Here is a 24,013-nt window from a genome sequence, read left to right on the forward strand (position 1 = left end):
GCGAAAAGGGCAAGCTAATAAGTGCTCTCCAGTAGGTTTCTGGTGAAGATACAGTTCCGTACCTCAAAACCTTTGCAAATTTTACTTGGAGAACAAGAGAGTTAAGACGGTCCCGAGCTGAACGTTAATCTTACTGGGCTGAGGAGCACCTGCCCCTTGCTCGGAGCGCTGTCTCAGGAACGGCGGAGTGCAGGAGGACGTCTTTCCCCCCACCCCACAGCTCGATGACTCGCTAGGAAGTCAGGAAAGGGCAGCTTGCCCGCACCCAAAATGGCTGCCGGCGCTCTGCACGATGGCGCCTGCGCAGGGGTAAGCATTCTGTGACACTGATTCCCTCTGTGTGTCCTCCGCCGCCCCCCCACCCCTTCTGCACCCACCAAGCGCCGGGCCCCGACCTAGCCACCTGCGCCCGGAAGTGACGTTTCAGCGGCAGCGGTTCCCCCGCTGCATGATGGGAGAGTGTGTGGAGTGGGCGGGGGGTCTCCGCGGAGGAGGAGGTGGAGGCGGTGGCGGCGACGGCGGCGGCGGCGGAAGAGGGCGGAGGGTAATGGGATGGGGGTCTCGCGGCAGCACTGAAACTCCGGGTGGGCGTCCATGGCGCTGCTTCGCTGACAGGGCTGTGAACAGCCTGCCTTCCGCTCTCACCAGCGCCGCGTCCGAATAGCCGGTCCTTCCCCGGGGAGCCAGTTCCTCCCCGGGCCCCTGAGCCATGCCCATCGCGGCCGCCCCGGACGAACCAGGTAAGCTTCACCAGCTTTCCCAGCCGCGCGGGGGAAAGAGGTTAGGGGACTTGGCCAGGCCCACCCGCCGGATCCTCGCCTGGGCCGGGGACACCTGCCCGCTGCGGAGCCGGGGGCTGCGGGGACATTGCCGGCTCTGCGGGCCTGCGGGCTCCCGGCTCTGTCCTCTTCTACAGCGGGTGTGGGGACGCCGGCGGCCGCGGCGCCTGAGGCGCACGGCCCCTCCTTGCCCTCCCGGGCACCGGCCGACGAAGTGAGAGCTTTTCCCACGTCCCTGGCCGCCGCTGGCTCCCCCTGCCCCTCCGCTTCCACCTGCCCTCGGCTCCGCACTGGCCGCTCCCTCCCGGAGCTTGTTGAGAAGTTTGGGGCTTTGCTCCGGCTTCCTCTTTCTCCCTCCCCCTCCCTCGTGACAGGTGTAAACACTGCCTGCTTCGCCCAGGCCCCAGGCCAGCGGCGACCAGATTGTGCTGCTTCCTAGGGTCTCTGAAGCAAACAGCTTTTGAATCCTCCAGCAGGCAGAGGAGACGGCACCAAAGCTCATTCATCCCTTCCTGAGAGGACCTTTTCTACTCCCTTCTTGCACTGCCTAAGAAATCGCCTGAGTCCCCTTCCCAGACTGCGTGCGAAAAGTTGGACCATTATTCTTGAAGCGCCCAGTTTGGCAGGTGCTAACATCTTGCTTGGGCAGGGGACATAGTATAAGGTAAATGGTGATAGGATCCTTTCCCCAGTGGGAAAGTACTGAGAATGTTTAGGTTTTACTTTTGCTGGTTAGTTCACGTTGATTTCCCACTGAATCTTCCGTTGGGGCCAAGGGAAGGACTAACCCAGACTTGGAAATATTTTACTGGGGGGCAAATGAAACAAAATCGGTAGTTCCGTTTCAAAGTTCTCGCTTTAGGAGAAGTAAACTCTTGAACTTTAATCTTCCCTTTCACCAGCTACGTTTTAGTCTTTTTGGTAGAATGGGAGGCGGAGATAGTTTAATCATTGAGGTTGCATTTAACTATTGCTTTCCGTTAACCTTTTAGACGTGAGTATATGCCAAAACTCTAAGGGAAACAGCTGTTTGAACGCTGTTGTGTTGACAGAATCTACACACTCTACATTTTATGTGCTTTGCCGACTTCGTCAGTATTGGCCTTTGTAGTAGTCATTTTTAATTCTTTGCAGAAATATTTAAAGAATTTATAGTAGTCTTCAAAATTTTGTTCATGAAGATATCTCACATGGATTAAAAAACAGATCTGTGTATAACATCTAGACCAGTAAATGTTAACCTTTATTAAGTGCTCATTAGATCGAATTCTTCCATTTATGTATCTTTAGATATATTAATCTTCAAGACAGATATCTTTTTATAGATATCTATTAAAAACATAGATAAATCTTTTTAAAGTGCTTGAAAGAAATTCACTAGAATTCACATAGTATGTAGGACATTTAAGTTTTGATATTTTCTGATCTTTTGACCTAGAGACTATTATAAAAGTAATCTTGTACTCAAAGAAAATACATCCACAATTGCATTGATAAATTTTACAGAATCCAGTTGCCTATGAAAATCTTGTAATCTAGGTGAATCCTATTTTAAAATAGATCATTTTAAAATTTAATTTCTTCCTACTTAGAGAAAAACTGGTTCAGAGAAATAGTGAAATTTATCAAATAATGTTTTATTTTGTGTGAAATTCTAAAGTGCCTCCCTTAACAGTCTAATAAATCTTTGATTAGCATCTCATTGAGAGATTACCCCTTCTCTCCCTACCTACCCCCAAAAACTCATAAAAGGAGGACATTAAATTTTTAGGTATTTTTAAACGATCACATTATTTAAATCAAATGTTTATATTCTTGTTTAATTTTATCTAGAATTTGTGAGTTAAAAAATACCCTTTTCTCTCTGTGCTTAGTACTTTCAATTCCTCTTTAAGTAGGCTAGCCTGAAATTCTTAAGTATTCCCAGCCTGAAATTCATAAGTATTTCTAGTTTTTACACAATTTTGAAAATATATGGTGTTATATGGATTATATCGGAGAAGGCAACGGCACCCCACTCCAGTACTCTTGCCTGGAGAATCCCAGGGACGGGGGAGCCTGGTGGGCTGCCGTCTCTGGGGTCGCACAGAGTCGGACACGACTGAAGTGACTTAGCAGCAGCAGCAGCAGCATGGATTATATATACATATCATTTTGATAATTAATCTTTTCTCAATCAGTGTATATGCACACATATACATAACACACACAGTCACAGATTCCTTTTCAACTTTATATGATGTTACTAAACAAATACACATTACTTCCTATGAGCAAGATATTTATTTTTAGCCCTTGCAGCTTGCTGGATCTTAGTTCCCCCACCAAGGATTGAACCCATGCCCTTGGCAGTGAAAGTGGGGAGTCTTAATTACTGGTTTGCCAGGGAACTCCCAGCAAGATTCTTTTCTTAGTGATTTATATACATTCATTTAACTCACTTAATACAACAGCCCTGTAAACTAGGAGATGGTATTATCCCCACTTTTCAGAAAGGAAACTTAGGCACATAGATGTTAAGTAACCTGGCTGAGGTCAAGCAAGTGATGACAGAGGTGGGATTTAATAGGTCTATTTATCATATTTATATAGTTTTTATTTTTTTATTTTTATTTTTTTTGATGTTCAAGCTGGTTTTATTTTTTTTTTATTTTTTTTTATTTTAAATTTTTAAAAGAAAATCCGTCCTGAACCCTCCTCCCTCCTCCCTCCTCCCTCCCCATACCATCCCTCTGGGTCGTCCCAGTGCACCAGTCCCAAGCATCCAGCATCGTGCATTGAACCTGGACTGGCATCTCGTTTCATACATGACATTTCACATGTTTCAATGCCATTCTCCCAAATTTATATAGTTTTTAAAGCATGCCAATACAGTATATTTTATAGGAATCATATAGCATCACCAACTCAATGGACATGAATTTGAGGAAACTCCGGGAGATGGTGAAGGACAGGGGAGCCTGACATGCTGCAGTCTACGGGGTTGCAAAAAGCATCCAGCATTGTGCATTGAACCTGGACTGGCATCTCGTTTCATACATGACATTTCACATGTTTCAATGCCATTCTCCCATATTTATATAGTTTTTAAAGCATGCCAATACAGTATATTTTATAGGAATCATATAGCATCACCAACTCAATGGACATGAATTTGAGGAAACTCCGGGAGATGGTGAAGGACAGGGGAGCCTGACATGCTGCAGTCTACGGGGTTGCAAAAAGTCAAACACGACTTTTAATGACTAAATGACAACAACAAATAATATGTGACAGAAGTATGAAAACTTGCATTGCAATGATAAACTCCAAATCAAAGTAAAAGTTACCTCTGGAGAACTGGAGAGGAATAAAGGATCTAGGAATAGCCCATGGCTTTTCAACGGTAACTTTTAAATCTGAGGCAGATTTGGTAAAGATTAAGATTTAACACAGCCAGGTGGTGTGTACTTGATCTTTCATCCTATGTATTTTTCTAAACTTGGTTGTACCCTTGAAATCATAGTAAAATACAAAGTTCAGGTTTTTCCTTTAAAAACAAAGTATTACTCTGTCTTTCAACAGTGTGTATTTAAAAAGAGGACAGGAAGGAGTTAGTGTTATTTTGTGTTGATTTCCTTTTAAAATATAAAAAGTTTTAGTTTGAAAATATTTGAATGAAGAATTGTTGGCCTCCTGAGCTTCCTCTGCAGTTACTTCTCTTGCTTAGGCTCTCCTTTACCAGCTGCCAGCCATCTCAACAGCCCTGTATCACACTTCCAGTTTCTATTTCTGACCTCAGCCTAGGGTAGGGCTTAGGGGTCTGGATTAGACCTATTCCCTGGGAAAGGGAAAGATCTGAAACTATATGGAGGAGAAGAGGGACGCAGGGAAGTAAGGAGTTTGGGAAAAGTGAAAAAAGAGGAAAAATAGGAAATTTAAGGCTCCATCCTGTTATTTTTCATTCACCACCACTCCTGTTCCAAATAACTAACTTAAATAAACCTTGTGAAGATAAATTGCTAATAAATTAAAGGTTGTCTGTATGCTTAGAACTTAATTTACAAGCACTATTTTGGTGAGTAGTTCCCAGAGGAAAATTAAGTTGTAATTAGAATAAATTCAGTGCGTGTTCTATTTATATAAATATTTATAGCATGCCACAAACCTTTCCAACTAAATATCTACTGATATCATGGTATTCTGTTCCTTCCATTCATATAGCAAATACCTATGAGCACTCACTATATGTCAGGCCTTGTTCTAAGTGCTGGAAACACTGAAATTATCAAATTTAAACAAAAATAGTAGCCGTCATAGAGCTTCAGTGTCTTGGCATTTTTGTATATGTGTGTGTGCACATGAACGTTTGTGTTTGTGTATGGGACTCAGTGATTTAGAGGGTGAGAGGACAGTGCTCTATCTAGGGCTTTGTGGAAACTCTCATGACTTCGGTTTTCTGCTGTGTGAGATGGGAATCTATTGCAGGGTTTTGAGTAGCGACGTGACAATCTATCTTTTAAAAGGATCTGTCGGGCTGCTGTAGAGAAAGTAGATTATAGGAGTACCAGAGTGGCAGCCAGAAGATTTCATTAGAAATTGTTGAGTGGTACAGCTAAACATCATCATTATGATCATTTCATAAGGAATACAGATGTCGGCTCTATATGTAGTACACCTGTATACTATTGCAGAAATTAAAAATGAATAGATGATAGTAGTGGCTTGAACCAAGATGGTAGCAAGATGGAACCAAGATGACGAGAAGTGGTAGGACAGTTTCTTGAATTGGAACCTCAGCAAATTTGCCCATTGCTAAACTCAAAAATCTTAGAGGTACTTGATCCCTTCTGAGAAGTCAAGGCCCTCACAGCCTGCTTTCCCAGTACACTTCCTGCTCCCTTCATATATCCTGCATTTCAGCCAAAGTCTATAATGTGACTTCCTGCTCTGACAGTTGCTCCATGCTTTATCTTTTGTGCCTGCCATTTCCTCTGTCAGTTAAAATCCTTATTTCAAATTCTCTTTGATGAAGTTTTTCCTCATTTTCATCCACTACTGTTCCCAATCAAGTGAGGTCTTTTTTCTTAGACTCATAACCACATTTTACTTTATTTGATGTTTACATTCTGCCTTTCATTAATTACTTGTACTGTTTTCTTATATGCTCCTCCTAACTAAAGTTTCTTTAAGCCTGTGACTCCATTTACTCAATTCTACCCCTTATAGAACCTAGCGGTATTGTATGTAGTAGATGCTCAATAAGGTGTATATATAGTTTAATTTTCTAAAGTCTTATTATAGAAGCATATAAAAGCATTGTAGAAAATAATAAAATAATTTACATTCACATTACCCAGAAATCCCACTGTTAACAGTTTATTGCCTATTATTCCATACATATATATGTATACTTCTTACCAGAATGCAATCTTATCATACAGACTGTTTTGTAGGTTGTTTAGTTTTATTCAGTTAGACTCCTGTACCACTTCAAAAAATTTAATATTCAAGGCCATATTCAAATTCTCCCCCCTTTGACCCAAAAATGTTCCTTTATAGCTGACTTGCCCAAAACAGCATCCACCTGGGACAGAGTAGCGCTCATTATATATATTTAAATGAATTATAGTAAAAATAATTACTAGTCATCACACCACAAAAAAAGAACTGTAAGCATTTCGGTGTTTTACACTTGGTTTTATTTTTTTCCCTATGGACATATGAGTGTCACACACACTATGTGTATGTATGAGTCATATTGTATCTCAGTGAACAGTTTGTAGGTAAATCTTTGTCTCTGGTTATTCCCATATGACTAAGTCTTAGAAGTGGAGTTGTTAAATCAAAGGGAAAGTCAATGGCTTTCCAAGAGGTTGTGATAAAGTCACTCCTACCAGCAGTGGTTTAGAGCACTGCTCTTCCCGCAGTCTGCTCAAATGGTCAATAAATATGCAGTTTTTAAATTGTTTACCTGAATTTTTATTTTGAATTTAGGCTTTTCAGCAGCATAGAATGTTTGCATAATTTAAAATTTTTTGAAGGATTTAAATGTGAGGCATATCCTTGTTGATAGAGGTTAACTTTAATTTCATGCTCTTTTAAAAATAACTCTGATTCTGTTAGCATGCTATTTGGGCTTCCCTGATAGCTCAGTTGGTAAAGAGTCCACCTGCAATGCGGGAGACCCTGGTTCGATTCCTAGGTCAGGAAGATCACCTGGAGAAGGGATAGGCTACCCACTCCAGTATTTTTGCCTGGAGAAGGCAAAATGAATAGAGGAGCCTGGCAGGCTACAGTCTATGGGGTGGCAAGAGTCGGACACGACTAAAACTAAGCGACTAAGCACACAGCACCCACTCCAGTTTTCTTGGGCTTCACTTGTGGCTCAGCTGGTAAAGAATCCGCCTGCAAAGCAGGAGACCTGAGTTCGATCCCTGGGTTGGGAAGATCCCCTGGAGAAGGGAAAAGCTACCCACTCCAGTATTCTGGCCTGGAGAATTCCATGGACTTTATAGCCCATGGGGTCGCAAAGAGTCAGATACAACTGAGCAACTTTCGCTTTCACTTTAGTTATAAGAAATAGAATATTATCTTCTAGGACTATGTTGAGCAGAGGAGAAACCAATAGCCACATGTGGCACTTGAAATAAAGTTAGTCCAAAGTAAAGATGTGTTTTATTAAGTGTAAAGTGCACACCAGATTTCAAAAACTAATGTAAAATATAGATTTACATTCAGTTCAGTTCAGTCACTCAGTTGTGTCTGACTCCTTGTGACCCCATGAAGCACAGCACGCCAGGCCTCCCTGTCCATCAACAGCTCCCAGAGTTCACTCAAACTCATGTCCATCGAGTCAGTGATGCCATCCAGCCATCTCATCCTCTGTCGTCCCCTTCTCCTCCTGTCCCCAATCCCTCCCAGCATCAGGGTCTTTTCCAGTGAGTCAACTCTTCACATGAGGTGGCCAAAGTACTGGAGTTTCAGCTTCAGCATCAGTCCTTCCAAAGAACTCCCAGGGCTGATCTCCTTCAGAATGGACTGGTTGGATCTTCTTGCAGTCCAAGGGACTCTCAAGAGTCTTCTCCAACACCACACTTCAAAAGCATCAATTCTTCTGCGCTCAGCTTTCTTCACAGTCCAACTCTCACATCCATACATTATTATGTGCTAAAATAATATTTGGATATTTGGGTTAATTAAAATATATTAGATTTCACCTGTTTCTTTTTTAATCAACTGTGGAATATTTTAAATTGTATATGTGGCTTTATTGTATTTCTGTTGGATAGTGCTGCTCTAGAGCATGACATTTTTATCTATGGAAGGGAAATACAAGGTAACTTCATTGTTTTAGAAAGTATTTAATAGGTTTCTTAAAATTACCTTCCACATTTAAGCCTATCTATGTGTTTTCCCCAGTATACTCAGTTTGCACAGTGATTTTTGAAATTATGTTTCTTTTTACAAACTATAACTTATTGCACTTCTTATGTTCTGAAAGAAATATGTGTAGTAGGAGTTGGGGGAGGGTGTCAGGACACTTACTTGAGGAATTGGTTACTCTTTTAAGAATTTAAGCATTTGTGGGCATGTTTTGTGCAATAGACAGCAGATGCAAAAGCCCTTGGCACAAAAGAATGTTATTGTCTGACTTTCAAAAATTGAAAGAAGGCCTTGTTATTGTTGTTCAGTTGCTGAGTCGTATCCAACTCTTAGTGACCCTGTGGACTGCAGCACGCCAGGCTTCCCTGTCCTTCACTATCTCCAGGAGTTTGCTCAAACTCATGTCCATTGAGTCAGTCGGTGATGCCATCCAACCATCTCATCCTCTGTCACCCCTTTCTCCTCTGCCCTCAATCTTTCCCAGCATCAGGATCTTTTCCAGTGAGTAAGCCAAAGTATTGAAGCTTCAGCATCAGACCTCCACTGAATATTCAGGATTGATTTCCTTTAGGATGGACTGGTTGGATCTCCTTGTTGTTCAAAGGACACTCAAGTCTTTCCAGCACCACTGTTTGAAAGCATAGTTTATAACATTGAAAATCTCGGGGGAAGGGAGAGGGATTCTGTGACTGGAGAGATCTCAGCCTGGAATAGCTTCAGTTCAGTTCAGTTCAGTTCAGTCGCTCAGTCGTGTCCAACTTTCACATCCATACATGACCACTGGAAAAACCATAGCCTTGACTAGACAGACCTTTGTTGGCAAAGTAATGTCTCTGCTTTTGAATATGCTATCTAGGTTGGTCATAACTTTGCTTCCAAGAAGTAAGCGTCTTTTAATTTTATGGCTGCAGTCACCATCTGCAGTGATTTTGGAGCCCAAAAAAATCAAGTCTGACACTTTTTTCACTGTTTCCCCATCTATTTCCCATGAAGTGATGGGACCAGATGCCATGATCTTTGTTTTCTGAATGTGGAGCTTTAAGCCAACTTTTTCACTCTCCTCTTTCACTTTCATCAAGAGGCTTTTGAGTTCCTCTTCACTTTCTGCCATAAGGGTGGTGTCATCTGCATATCTGAAGTTATTGGTATTTCTCCCAGCAATCTTGATTCCAGCTTGTGCTTCTTCCAGCCCAGCATTTCTCATGATGTACTCTGCATGGAAGTGAAATAAGCAGGGTGACAATATACAGCCTTGACGTACTCCTTTTCCTATTTGGAATCAGTCTGTTGTTCCATGTCCAGTTCTAACTGTTGCTTACTGACCTGCATATAGGTTTCTCAAGAGGCAGGTTAGGTGGCCTGGTATTCCCATCTCTTCCAGAATTCTCCACAGTTTATTGTGATCCACACAGTCAAAGGCTTTGGCATAGTCAATAATGCAGAAATAGATATTTTTCTGGAACTCTTTTGCTTTTTTGATGATCCAGCAGATGTTGGATTTTCAAATTTGATCTCTGGTTCCTCTGCCTTTCCTAAAACCAGCTTGAACATCTGGAAGTTCACAGTTCACATATTGCTGAAGCCTGGCTTGGAGAATTTTGAGCATTACTTTGCTAGCCTGTGAGATGAGTGCAATTGTGCGGTAGTTTGAGCATTCTTTGGCATTGCCTTTCTTTGGGATTGGAATGAAAAGTGACCTTTTCCAGTCCTGTGGCCACTGCTGAGTTTTCCAAATTTGCTGGTATATTGAGCATCATCTTTTAGGATTTGAAATAGCTCAACTGGAATTGCATCACCTCCACTAGCTTTGTTCCTAGTGATGCTTTCTAAGGCCCGCTTGACTTCACATTCCAGGATGTCTGGCTCTAGGTGAGTGATCACACCATCGTGATTATCTGGGTCGTGAAGATCTTTTTTGTACAGTTCTTCTGTGTATTCTTGCCACCTCTTCTTAATATCTTCTGCTTCTGTTAGGAATGGCTTAAACTGTATTAACTGCTGCTAAGTCACTTCAGTCGTGTCCGACTCTGTGTGACCCCATGGATGGCAGCCCACCAGGCTCCACTGTCCCTGGGATTCTCCAGGCAAGAACACTGGAGTGGGTTGCCATTTTCTTCTCCAGTGCATGAAAGTGAAAAGTGAAAGTGAAGTCGCTCAGTTGTGTCCGACTCTTAGCAACCCCATGGACTGCAGCCTACCAGGCTCCTCTGTCCATAGGATTCTCCAGGCAAGAGTACTGGAGTGGGGTGCCATCGCCTTCTCCGTAAACTGTATTAAAGACCTTTTAAAAGTCTTTATCGGAAGCAGGGGATTAATGTGATTAGGTTAACTTTTTAAAAGGTTACCTGGGGGACCTCCGTGGAGGTCCAGTTGTTAAGACTCCAGGCTTCCACTGCAGGGGACCTGGGTTTGATTCCTGATCAGTTCAGTCAGTTCATTCGCTCAGTCATGTCCGACTCTTTGCAGCCCCATGGACTGCAGCACACCAGGCTTCCCTGTCCTTCCACAACTCCTGGAGCTTGCTCAGACTCGTGTCCATCGAATCGGTGATGCCATCAAACCATCTCATCCTCTGTGGTCCCCTTCTCCTCCTACCCTCAATCTTTCCCAGCATCAGAGTCTTTTCCAATAAGTCAGTTCTTAGCATCTCTAATCAGGGATGCCATCCCTAATCCTGCATACCACAGCCTGGGGTGGGGGCGGGAATCAAAGAAATAAATAAATAAAAGATTACTTGGGTTGGGCATGATTAAGTACTAATGGGGGAAATTAGATAATGACAGCTTACATCAGAATGGAGTCAGGGGAATTGGAAAGAGGTATAACCGACTCCAGTATTCTTGCCTGGAAAATCCCATGGATGGTGGAACCTGGTAGGCTACAGTCTATGGGGTCGCAAAGAGTCGGACACAACTGAGCAACTTCATTCACAGGTATACCATAATTGAGGGATTCATGAGATAAAAACTGTTCCTTAGAGATAGCAAAGGGAGGGGAGCTTTGTCAAGAAAGACTCTGGATTTTCTGACTTAGAACTGGGTGGGTGGTAGGGCCATCTGCTTGGGGTGAAGGAGCTGTGAATGAGGACCGAGTTTGAGAAAGAAAAACTTGGGTTCTCTTCTTATTGAGTTCCAGGTCTTTGAGGAGCTCAAATGGAGAGGACTGAGAAGAAGTGATTTGTCTGGACTAGAGTTCAGGTTTGAGGGCTGGGCTGCAGGGGAAACTCAGGAATCCTGGAATGTACTAATTAAGGCTTAGGTGGATGAGATTGATTGAGGGAGAGTTGAGTAAGAATAGATGGTGGATGAAACCTGGAGGAACTTCTGCTACTAATTTGAGTATGTTCAGTACTTACAAGAAAATATTTGTTTTATAGCCTACTCATAAATGTGAAAGTAAGGAGTAAGTTGGATCAAATAAGTTCAGTTCAGTCACTCAGTCGTGTCCAACTCTTTGCGACCCCATGGACTGCAGCACTCCAGGCCTCTGTCCATCACCAACTCCGGGAGTTTACTCAGACTCGTGTCCATTGAGTTGGTGATGCCATCCAACCGTCTCATCCTCTGTTGTCCCCTCCTCTGCCTTCAAACTTTCCCAGCATCAGGGTCTTTTCAAATGAGTCAGCTGTTCGCATAAGGTGGCCAAACTATTGGAGTTTCAACTTCAGCATCAGTCCTTCCAATGAATATGCAGGACTGATTTCCTTTAGGATGGACTGGTTGGATCTCCTTGCTGTCCAAGGGACTCTCAAGAGTCTTCTCCAACACCACAGTTCAAAAGCATCAAGTCTTCGGCACACAACTTTCTTTATAGTCCAACTTTCACAACCATAGCCTTGACTAGGTGGACCTTTGTTGGCAAAGTAATGTCTCTGCTTTTTAATATGCTGTCTAGGTTGGTCATAACTTTTTTTCCAAGGAGCAAGCATCTTTTAATTTCATGGCTGCAGTCACCATCTGCAGTGATTTTGGAGCCCCAAAAAATCAAGTCTGACACTGTTTCTACTATTAGAATGTTGAGCTTTAAGCCGGCTTTTTACTCTTCTCTTTCACTTTCATCAAGAGGCTTTTTAGTTCCTCTTCACTTTCTGCCATAAGGGTGTTTGTCATCTGCATATCTGAGGTTATTGATACTTCTCCTGACAATCTTGATTCCAGCTTGTGCTTCATCCAGCCCAGCTTTTCTCATGATGTACTCTGCATATAAGTTAAATAAGCACTGTGACAATATACAGCCTTGATGGACTCCTTTCCCTATTTGAAACCAGTCTGTTGTTCCATGTCCAGTTCTAACTCTTGCTTCTTGACCTACATACAGTTTTCTCAAGAGGCAGATCAGGTGGTCTGGTATTCCCATCTCTTTCAGAGTTTTCCACAGTTTGTTGTGATTCACAGTCAAAGACTTTACAGTCAAAGCCTTCACAGTCAAAGGCTTTGGCATAGTCAATAAAGCAGAAGTAGATGTTTTTCTGGAACTCTCTTGCTTTTTCCATGATCCAACGAATGTTGGCAATTTGATCTCTGGTTCCTCTGCCTTTCCTAAAACCAGCTTGAACATCTGGAAGTTCACGGTTCACATATTGCTGAAGCCTGGCTTGGAGAATTTTGAGCATTACTTTGCTAGCCTGTGAGATGAGTGCAATTGTGCGGTAGTTTGAGCATTCTTTGGCATTGCCTTTCTTTGGGATTGGAATGAAAACTGACCTTTTCCAGTCCTGTGGCCACTGCTGAGTTTTCCAGATGTGCTGGCATATTTTCTGCAGCACTTTCACAGCATCGTCTTTTAGGATTTGAAATAGTTCAACTGGAATTCTATCACTTCCACTAGCTTTGTTCGTAGTGATGCTTTCTAAGGCCCACTTGACTTCAAGTTCCAGGATGTCTGGCTCTAGGTGAGTGATCATAGCATCGTGATTATCTGGGTCGTGAAGATCTTTTCTGTATAGTTCTGTGTATTCTTGTCACCTCTTCTTAATATCTTCTGTTTCTGTTGGGTCCATACCATATCAAATAAGTTAAATATTTCTTTTTGACTTATGTTTATTTGAATAGATAATCTAACACCTTTCTTATTTGATTATTTGGAAACATACCTTTTTCCTGCAATAGAAAACAAACTGGGCTTCCCTAATAGCAAACAGGCTGAGAATATTTATGAATATGTATTGGTGTTTTTGCTACGTTAGTAGATCTGAGGAAAAATTGTGTAGTTATCTCCCTAAGTACTGAAAAGATATTTTTAAAAAGCCATTTTCTGATTTTTTAAAACAAAACAACTTTAAGAATTATTAGAAAATTCTGTAATATGATCAAGCATATTTACCTCAGACCAAAAACCAGTGTCTTAATTAAAGGGAAATATTAGATGCCGACTCTCACCACTATTATTAGATCTCATATGGGAGGCAGTAGCCATGACAGTCAATGAGGAAAAACAAGAGAGGTGAGAATTGGAAAGGAAAAGGCAAACTACCCCCATTTGTTTATGATGTGATGGTACACGATTTGGTTTTATAAACAGTGCTCAGCAGTTAGAAAAAAAGATAGATGTGTTGTTGTTGCTTCTGGTAGGAAGCTGCCAGAGCTTCCCTGGGAGCTCAGACGGTAAAGCGTCTGCCTGCAATGCGGGAGACCCGAGTTCGATCCCTGGGTTGGTAAGATCCCCTGGAGAAGGAAATGGCAACCCACTCCAGTACTCTTGCCTGGAGGATCCCATGGATGGAGGAGCCTGGTAGGCTACAGTCCATGGGGTCGCAAAGAGTCAGACACGACTGAGCGAGTGCTTTGCCTTTTGCCTTTTTGTTGTTGTTGCTAAGTTGTGTCCAAGACTCTTTGCAACCCTGTGGACTGCAGCAAGCCAGGCTCCCCTGTTCATCACAATCTCAGAGATAAGTGAGCAGAAGGGGGAAAAAAAAAGAAAGGTAAAATACTTAACAATAAACTTAATAATAAATGTAAAAACCCTACTTTGCTACTTCAATTTTATTAACAAGTCTGTGTTTAGATAATAGAAGTCATCCTGAGTCATATGTTCTTATTCTTTAAATGCTTTCTTTAAACGATACTTTTCAAAACAAAACTTCTAGGAGTAGGATCTTTAATCCTACATTAAGATCTTAGATCTTAGTGCGACCACAGTTTTTTAAATGGATGCATTGAATAACATTTCTGCCTCACCCAACCTCCCAAGTGGGCATTTTGTTGTTGTTGTCTTCTTGATCATTGCTTGTGTGTTGTAGTATTTTTTGTTTTGCTGCAGTTTATCATGTTACATGTTGTTGTTCAGTTGCTAAGTTGTGTCCAATTCTCTGAGACCCCAGGGACTGTAGCATGCCAGGCTTCCCTGTCCTTCACTGTTTCCGAGTTTGCTTGAACTCATGTCTGTTGAGTCAATGATTTTCTCTAACCATCTCATCCTCTGCTGCCCCTTTCTCCTCTTGCCCTCCATCTTTCCCGGCATCAGGGTCTTTTCCAAAGAGCCAGCTTTTGGCATCAGGTGGCCAAAGTATTGGAGCTTCAGCATCAGTGATTGTTTATTGTATGCATGCAGAAACATTAACATGGAGTATTTGCAGATAAACACTTCTGCTACAGCAGCACTCAAAATCTGAAGCAATGATTAGTTTTCTTAAGGCTTTTGTTTTTAGTAGCTATTTTTAAACAATAATGAGCCTATTATTAAGAAATAATTTAACTCTTTCTCTTTTTTTTTTGGCTGTGCTGTGCAGCTTGCAGAATCTCAGTTCCCTGACTAGGGTGGAACCTGGGCAGTGGAAGTGAATGCATGAAATCCTAACCACTAGGCCACCAGGGAGCTCCCTAACTTTTTACACTGGATACTTTTAGTAGCACCTTTGTTCCTTAAAAAAAAACTATATAAGATACATACATATATACATATATATATATAGTACCAAATTCAAATTTTCTCTTAGCTGAAGCCAAAACAGAATGTTTGATTATTCATTACTTTTTACTTGTACTTAAATCACCATGTCTTCTTACTTCTTTCCGTATTTAGGACTTATTCCTCTGTATCATAATGAGCCAGTAGATGACAGCTTTCTGTCCCATTAGGTTTCAGAAGTTTACTTGAAGCACAGTGCAAGTGTTACACCTGAATAAAAAAAACAGATTTTAATCAGATTACCAGTGACCTTGGTTTCTGGAAGTGAAGAAAAGTTTCTGTCACTGCTATTCACATATTTATTTCTTAGTGTTCAACTGCAAGTGAAATCGTGATTAATTTTAAAAAATGTGGGGTTTTTTCCAAGAATTCTATAAGATTTAAATTATATACATAATTATAACTGTTTCAAGGATTAGTATAGTAATTTAAGTTTGATCGTTAAAGGAAAATTTTTGATTTTAATTCTTAAGAAAAGTGTTGAAGATTTATCCTAAACTTCTTGTTTTTGAAATCTTAAGAGAGTTAAATTTAATAGTGATTTTCTCATGTATGTATACTGACAGAACTTTAAGAAATATTTGTGTAATCAAATCATTTGTAAGTAAGGGAAAATGTTTTTTAAGAAAAAGTACTATTTCATTGATTTACCTATATTACTGAGTTCAACAGTGGAGTTTAGAGACGTTTATGGTATCCCCAAGAGTAATAAACTCCAGTAATATTTATATTCTCTGGAAACTTAACACAGTGGTTCTTAACCTTCACTTGCCATCAGAATTACTTTTGAAACTTTTTTTTAATGCAGATATTCAGGCCATATTCTGTTAAAAGATACTTTATTAAAAGTTAAGCTTGAGAAGCATTGGTTTATTGCCTACTAGAGAAAAAAAAATGGAAATAAATTTGATTCACTTTGTTAAATGAAATAGATATAAGAATTATTTCAGACAAGCAACCTGACGTAATGAAAAGAACACTGATTTTTTTTAACGTTAGAGCCCTGTTTTCCGAACATAACTCTTTATAGGACCTTGAGCAGATTTTCTTGACCTCTCTGAGCCTATTCCTTCTTCTAAAAATGGATGGTTGAAATTAAGTTGGATAGTGTATGAATAAGTACCTTGCCCAGTTCCTATCACATAATAACTTGATAAATATTGCTGATACCACTTCACAGAAAAACATTGTGCCTGAATAGGCTTTTGGAAGCTTAGCAAATGAGTTCTGTGTAACTATAAGAATAGTAAATTGGTAGAAGTGGCATATAGGACAACTTAGACGTAATGTGGAGCCAGTAGAGGAACCAGAAGGTAGTTTTGTCTGGCTGGAGGAAAGAAGGAGTATCTTAGCCATACTGGGTAAGGTAAGGAATTTCAAGTGACTACAGGAATCTTGGCCAAAAATAATGAGGCCTTGAAATCCGATACTGGTTGTGTGATGTTAAATACAGTAAGAAATGTTAAGGAGTTAGTTTGTGGTTGATTTAATTTGAGGGAGGAAGATGGAAGAAGATGGCAGAGGGAACAGACAGAAATAACTCAGATTTCTGGATTTAGAATTCAGAATATTGTATAAGAACAAGTGGTTTCTGTTCTTTGAGTAGAGGTTAACTTCAGTTTGGAAATTGGAGAATATGAGATCTATGTGGGAAATCCATGTAGAGAGATTCAGAAAGGTAGTTGGGTATACAGAGATTGGGCAGCCACAGATAGAGGTTTGGGCATTGTGGGCATATACTATCAAACAAAATGGGGAAGAGATCTCTCAGGGATAAGAATATAAGGAAGCCAAAGCCTGAGGAACATGGACATTTATGAGGCAAGCAGAAGAAGCAGATCCACTAGAGGAGGAGAAAGAAAGGATATGATAGATAGGAGAATCAAGAGAGGATGCCTCTTCAGTAAGGCTTTTTCACTTAAAAATGTGTTTTAAACACCTTTCCCTATGAGCAATATGGCTTTGTCTTAAAAAAAAAAAAAGGCTACAGTTTCTATTTACCCTTTAAGTTTTCAGTTGCTTCTATAAAAATAAACAATGCAGGAATTAACATTTTGTGGAAATATCTTTGCATACTTATATGACTGCATCTGTGGAATACACTCTTGGAGATAAAATTACTTAATCAGAAGAATATGCCTTATAAAATTTCTGATATATTACTGATTTGCCTGGAATATGTGAACTGAAATATACCCCCACTGATGGTATCTTTAATTTTATCTTTAAAGTGGCTTGCTTCCTAGACTGAGGGTAGTATGAACTTGAAAAATGAATAATATTTTTTATTTATTACTTTTATGCAAAATTCTATAAAGAGAAAGGGAACACTTTATCAGATTACTTGTTTCATTCAAATAATATTATTTAGGAATGCATTTTGTCCTTGTAAGTACCACATCAAGGAGTTCTTTGTTTTAAAAGACGCTCTTTTTCCTCTTCTTATATGTTGGAGGCAATAATTGGATTTAGAGGAAGTGGATCAGAAGGAAGGAGATGATAATATTATTGTGAGGTGAATTAAACTTGAACAGAATTAATGGATGCAGTTGGAGACATAATGACATAAACAACACAAATTCTGTGCTAAGATTGTGTACAGAGATATTTTGATTTTTTTTTTTTTTCGCTTCTTATATAAACTTGCAGCCATGGCCCCAAGACTGTAAAATGAGTTATTCTTAGAAAGCTGATCATAGGAGAGAGTCAGTGCTTTCTGGGTTATGACTTGTTTCTGGTTTGTAAAATCAGTTATAGGGGATCATGACCAGATTTTAAGAAAAATTTTAAAACATTAAAAATATCAAAAGTACACAGAGAATAAGAGTAAATACTGTTTGGTGAAATTTGTATACATTTCTTCTGTAAATTACAGAGGGGAGATTTTTGAAAAATTTGGCTTTATCCAATAGGTTAATTCTCAAGTCATTTCTAATCAAAAGTATAATAGTACATTGCAAATAATAAATGTTGTCTGGGTTTGTTTGTTTTTCCTTTTTACCCTTTTTAGTCTTTCTACCTCTCAGAAGAAGGTAAAACTTTAAACCATAACAACATTAAAAGGTTGGCTAGCTAGAAATTTGTTTGTCATGGGAATTCCTTCTGTAGTTTCCATGAAAGATATCAGTGCAGGTAGATCCGCCTATGGTTATTACCTATGTTACCTGTATACACACACAGTCATGAGCACTGTTTTGGAATGTGTTTACATTTGATTTTTTCAGATATACAAAACTTTTGTTCTGTGATAATCTACCCCAAGAGAGCCATTATGTGTTATTGTCTTTGGATAATTTATGGCTGTTTCTAAGCCTGGTTCATTGTCTGGCTTCCTTCTGTTACCTCACATGTCTCTAGGTCTTCTTCTCAATTGATGGGTGGTCAGGGAACAAATTAAAACTAATAGTACTCGGGAAAGACATCATTTGTGAGGTAAATCTTCTGTTCCATAGGTCATATTTTAAGGCCAGATTTGTGAGTTTTAGATTATCTTGGACATTGCTTTCTTTAGTTCAGATAATTGAATTTTAACTGCATTTGGTTGCAGTTTTATAACTTTTGCTAGATGTTTTTTCCTCCAAAAGATGAGTTGCTTTCATAGGTATTCATGATATAGAGAGTAACAACACTGTTAGGGAAAGGGCAGCTGCCAAGAGCTTTACAAGGTGTACATATTTTACTTACAGACTAAAAGGGGGTCTTTCGTTTTAAAAGCCGACAAAGTACAGTTTTGGGATTTGTTTGTTTTTCCCAGAATACCCTGGTCTCTGGAGGTTGAACTCTTGCTAGTCTTGACCAGAATGCTAATTTAAAACTTCACAGTGAGAAATTTCTTTCAACACGTGTCAGTTATTCTTGTCAGCTGATGGCAAAATCTGTGGAAAATTTACATGAAGTACTAAAGAAAGTTGCTGGGAGCAGAGAACAGAAGCAAAGGAAATTAGCTGACTGCCCAGAGTAGTTTCAGTCAGCTAATTTCCCTTGCTCCTGCTCTCTGCTCCCAGCAGCTTTCTGCCCTGAGTGGTATCAGACTTCCCAGGTGGCTCAGCAGTAAAGAATCCGCCTGCCAAGTAGGAGACCTGGGTTCAGTCCCTGGGTTGGGAAGATCCACTGGAGAAGGAAGTGGCAACCCACTCCAGTATTCTTGCCGGGAGAATTCCATGGACAGAGGAGCCTGACGGGTTATAGTCCATGGGGTCACCAAGAGCCAGACATGACTCAGCAACTAAACAGCAACAGCCAGAGTAGTATTACACTCTGGTGATACTCCGGCTGACACCTCCCCTTATGCTGAGAAACAAATCCCCAAACCATACTTTGTGGGCTTTCAAAACAAAAGAGAGGTCAGTGACCACGTGCCCCAGAAGGAAACTGAAGTAGTGTGAGCCAGGCCCTGAGGATGCAGTGGTCAGAAACATAGGCCTGTGCCTGCACTGTCTTGATAGTCTTTTGCACTCAAATAAAGTGACTCTTGAAAGAGCAGTTTCAGTGGAGTGATAGGGTGGAAGCCAGATTGTGCTGGGTTGAGGAGTGAGTGGGAGGTTAGGAAGTAGAGATAGTGAATAGACAGGGCCCTTTCAAGCAGCTTGGTGGTGAGGAGGAGGAGGAGAGCTAAAAGGGCACAGAAGGGAGGGGTTTGTTTTGTTTCGCTCTGATTTGTTTGAGGATGGAAGATTCTGGAACATTTACTGGCTGAAAGCATCAGTATTAATGGAGAATTTAAAAAGAGCCCCCTGAGCAAGCAGCTGAGAAAGAAAACAGAAGGTCCAGGGTTTATCTGTACACAATACTGTGAATGTAAGCAAGATTTTAGTGAAGGGACATGAAATAGTTTCTGTTTTTAGACTCTACTTTCAGTGTAACATTTCAGGGATATTAAGGTGGAAAATTAGAGTGCTTAATTTATTTTGCAACTACATAAGAGCAGAAGGTACTAGGGGAAAAGTGGCTTTCTGAGGGCTAGTGCATCTGCCTGCACTGCTGCTTCTCTTCCATTGCCTTTGTTATCAACAGTTATCCAGTGTCATTTATTCAGTTTTAAGTTGAAGTACCTTCTGAGAAATTAAAAGACACTTGCTCCTTGGAAGAAAAGTTATGACCAACCTAGACAGCATATTAAAAAGCATAAGACATTACTTTGCCAACAAATGTCCATCTAGTCAAAGCTGTGGTTTTTCCAGTAGTCATGTATGAATGTGAAAGTTGGACTATAAAGAAAGCTGAGCACCAAAGAATTGATGCTTTAGAACTGTGGTTTTGGAGAAGACTCTTGAGAGTCCCTCGGACAGCAAGGAGATCCAACCAGTCCATTCTAAAGGAGATCAGTCCTGCATATTCATTGGAAGGACTGATGCTGAAGCTGAAACTCCAATATTTTGACCACCTGATGCGAAGAACTGACTCATTTGAAAAGATCCTGATGCTGGGAAAGATTGAAGGCAGGAGGAGAAGGGGACAACAGAGGATGAGATGGTTGGATGGCATCACTGACTCAATGGACATGAGTTTGAGTAAGCTCTGGGAGTTGGTAATGGACAGGGAAGCCTGATGTGTTGCAGTCTGTGGGGTCACAAAGAGTTGGACATGACTGAGCAACTGAACTAAACCTTCTGGGGAAAATGGCTAGTAAACTCTTAAATATGGTCTGTTGATATAACAAGTTAAAGAGAAAACAGTTTCTAATATTTTTATTTATCTTGTTTTAATTTTTGCTATAAAACCATGCAAATAAGTACAGTACTTATGGATTTGCATAGGAGGTTAAAGTATACAATGAAAGAAAAGCTCTTAGGAATGTTTGAAAACTAGCTTCCATAATAACTCTTACTGCTGTTTAGCCACCTTCATTGAAGAGTAAATGTGTTTTGCTGCTCTGGGTGTCATTTATCTTACATATAGGATATTTTACTTTTGTGACTCATCCTTACATCAAAACCAGGAAGACAAATAATTCAGTTGTCACTTTTGGCAGTCTTCTCTTTTGAAAAATCTGCCTGCCGATGCTGGAGACATGGGACACTTGGGTTTGATCCATGGGTCAGGAAGATCCCCTAGAGTAGGAAATGGTAACCCACTCCAGTATTCTTGCCTGGAAAATTCTGTGGACAGAGAAGCCTGGCAGGCTAAGGTCCATGGTGGCACAAAGAGTCAGATGTAACTGAGCACACATGCACAACTTAGATATAAAGATATTTTGCTGCTTATTTTCATTATTTGCCACATTTTTGCCACTATGTACATTAATATTGAAATAAGAGATTCACTTCTTGGCATTTCTGTTGGTTATACTTTCTTCATCTTACCTTATAAGCACCTTTTTTTCTCCTTCCAAATTGTTGTGGATGTTTCAGGAAACTTATCTGTAAAATGAATATAATCATTCATATGTCATACCATAGTGTGAGGACTGAATGAGATAATTCACGAGTGCTTCTCACATAAGTATTGATACATAGTGCCAAAGTAATATTAATATTGATGGAAGCAGGAAATAAAAGTATGTAGAATATACTATTTATTTGACAGATATTTTAAATAATATTGTGTATTATTGGTACAGTTGATGCCAGTAGTGTCTTGGATTTTTGTTTTTAAAATGGCAAGTTCAGAGAAATTTTGAGGTCTCTGAAAAATACTCAGCTTTGGAATTGTGGGAGTTTTAAAGTTTGTACCCTATGTTGAAGGGAGGATGATAATCCTAAAATGAAACAAACACCGTCACCTTTCTCAGGTCTTTACTAAAAAGATTTTATTTTTAGGGGCTCTCTTTGGTTTGTTAGCCACCATTGAACACCATGTTTTGCTAGCCACCGTTGAGCACCATGACATCACTAACTCAATGGACATGAGTTTGAGCAATCTCTCGGAGATAGTGAAAGACAGGGAAGCCTGGCTGTCTATGGGATTGCAAAGAGTTAGACACCACTTAGCGACTGAACAATTTAATACACTGAGAATAAACCACTCAAAAAGAGAAAAGAAAATGATCATTTTATAGATTTAAAATTTTAGAAGCATGAAAACTTTTGTGACATCATGGCCAAGGCATCTCTAGATATATTGAAAACAAAGAGTTAACTGAATTTAAATCTTCATATGGCTCAGAAGAAAAGCTTTTTCTTTTGGTTTTTATGACAAGATGACTCCTAAGCAGGAATGCAGGCTGGGAGGATTCATTGACAGTGCATTTTGATAGTGATAGTATCTGAAAACTCCCATGAGGATATTACAGTAAAGATTTAAATAATTTAGACTACTGAAATAACAGGCAACATTTGTAATGCAAATCGATGTTAATTGTTTATATAGTATTTTCTTTCATTTTTCTAAAAAAAAATATTTTTTTAAACAAGTGATTAATTATAAACCTCAAACATATTGTGGTAAAAAGGTAGTGAGTGTGTGTGTGTGTGTGTTCCATTAAATAAAGCTTGGTAGTCCACTCCAGTACTCTTGCCTGGGAAATCCCATGGATGGTGGAGCCTGGTAGGCTACAGTCCATGGAGTCGCGAAGAGTCGGACACAACTGAGTGGCTTCACTTTCACTTTTCACTTTCATGCACTGGAGAAGGAAATGGCAACCCACTCCAGTGTTCTTGCCTGGAGAGTCCCAGGGACGGGAGCCTAGCGGGCTGCCGTCTATGGGGTCGCACAGAGTCTGACATGACTGACGTGACTTAGCAGTAGCAGTGTCATTTGTACTATTTAAGTCAGTAGCATACGTTCAGATACAGTTGTCTTTTCCCTTTTCTTACCACTAACCTTTCTGCTTGTGTTCTTCACCACAACCATCCACTTCCAACTCAGTCCCTATAAAAATGTGTTTGGGGTGAAGGGTCCTTGGTAAAGCTGGATTACGTCATCTGAAAGTGCTGTCTGGCCTTGAAAGTTGATGTATACATTGATTAAGCTGGGCTGGTGTCCTATAAAACAGGGATCCCCAATCCCCAGACCTTGGACCTGTTCCCTAACCAGTGTCAGTCCTTGCCTGCTGGGAACTGGGCTACACAGCAGGAGTAAAAGCAACAGGAGGTGGAAGCAAAAAGCAAAAGCAGGAGGTGAGCAACAGGTGAGTGGAAGCTTCATCTGCCGCTCCCCATCTCTCTCACATTACCTCCTGCACTATCCCCTTCCCCCACCGTGGAAAAACTGTCTTCCATGAAACCGGTCCCTGCTGCCAGAAAGTTTGGGGACCACTATTGTAAAAGATGGGGATTTCTCTTTGGTGAGTTTTTAGCTTATCCAGAAGGAACTCTCAATGGATGATTCTGGGATTCCCTAGAGGCCTCTTAGAGACCCCACCATTACCACCAAATGTGTGCTCAAGGTTCTTTGGGGTAGAGGATACTTTGTGTGGATGATGAAGGACAGAGGTTTGGTGGAGGATTCTCTCTCTCAGAGAAGTATGCAGAATCATTCTAAGCACCTGCTTAGAAGCTTTTCCTCTTGTGGTCTTTTCTCTAACTTGGAAGTATCTACAGCCAGTATCCTTCAAGGTACTACTGGTGAGAACTTTTGGGTTACACTATCCTGTTCTATTTCAAAGCCTCTATCTTTTAACAGACTACTACCGGTCCTTTGAATTAGTTCAGAGGTTATGGTCTCAGTCCTTTAACCTTGGGCATTGTTTCATATTTTCTTGGGATTGGTTATAGAAATTAGAAATAAAGTCAACTTCCTGTATCTTTAATGTGGTTACTAATAGTTTTCTTAAATGATTTATTCTTTCAGTGACCTTTTAAGCTGTGTGATTCTGTTTTATTTTTAAATTTTTGACTGCACCATGTAGCATGTGGGATCTTAGTTCCTAATCAGTGATTGAACCCAACCTGCACCCCCACATTGGAAGCACAAAGTCCAAACCACTGGACCACCAAGGCAGTCCCTCAGTGACCTTTTAAAAGTCTATGCAGAGTAGTGTGAATGTTTGAGCCAAGTAAGCAAACATTGGCTTAGATCTTGTT

The 24,013-nt window shown here is 40.4% G+C and overlaps 1 protein-coding gene across 3 annotated transcripts in view; it reads left to right on the forward strand.

Moving 5' to 3' along the window:
• The first annotated feature begins 504 nt into the window (after positions 1–504).
• The window catches only part of AFTPH (aftiphilin), a 74,561-nt gene continuing 51,052 nt past the window's right edge, over positions 505–24,013 (forward strand). For 2 of the 3 annotated variants that reach the window (XM_019970392.2, XM_070798877.1), the window contains exon 1: positions 506–740. The gene's annotated coding sequence lies outside the window, so the exon portion shown is untranslated. Of the gene's footprint in view, positions 741–24,013 lie in introns of all 3 variants that reach the window. The other variant, XR_011569302.1, reaches the window with a different exon arrangement.

The sequence above is a fragment of the Bos indicus genome, chromosome 11, assembly GCF_029378745.1.
Source record: "Bos indicus isolate NIAB-ARS_2022 breed Sahiwal x Tharparkar chromosome 11, NIAB-ARS_B.indTharparkar_mat_pri_1.0, whole genome shotgun sequence".
NCBI classification, from domain to species: domain Eukaryota; kingdom Metazoa; phylum Chordata; class Mammalia; order Artiodactyla; family Bovidae; genus Bos; species Bos indicus.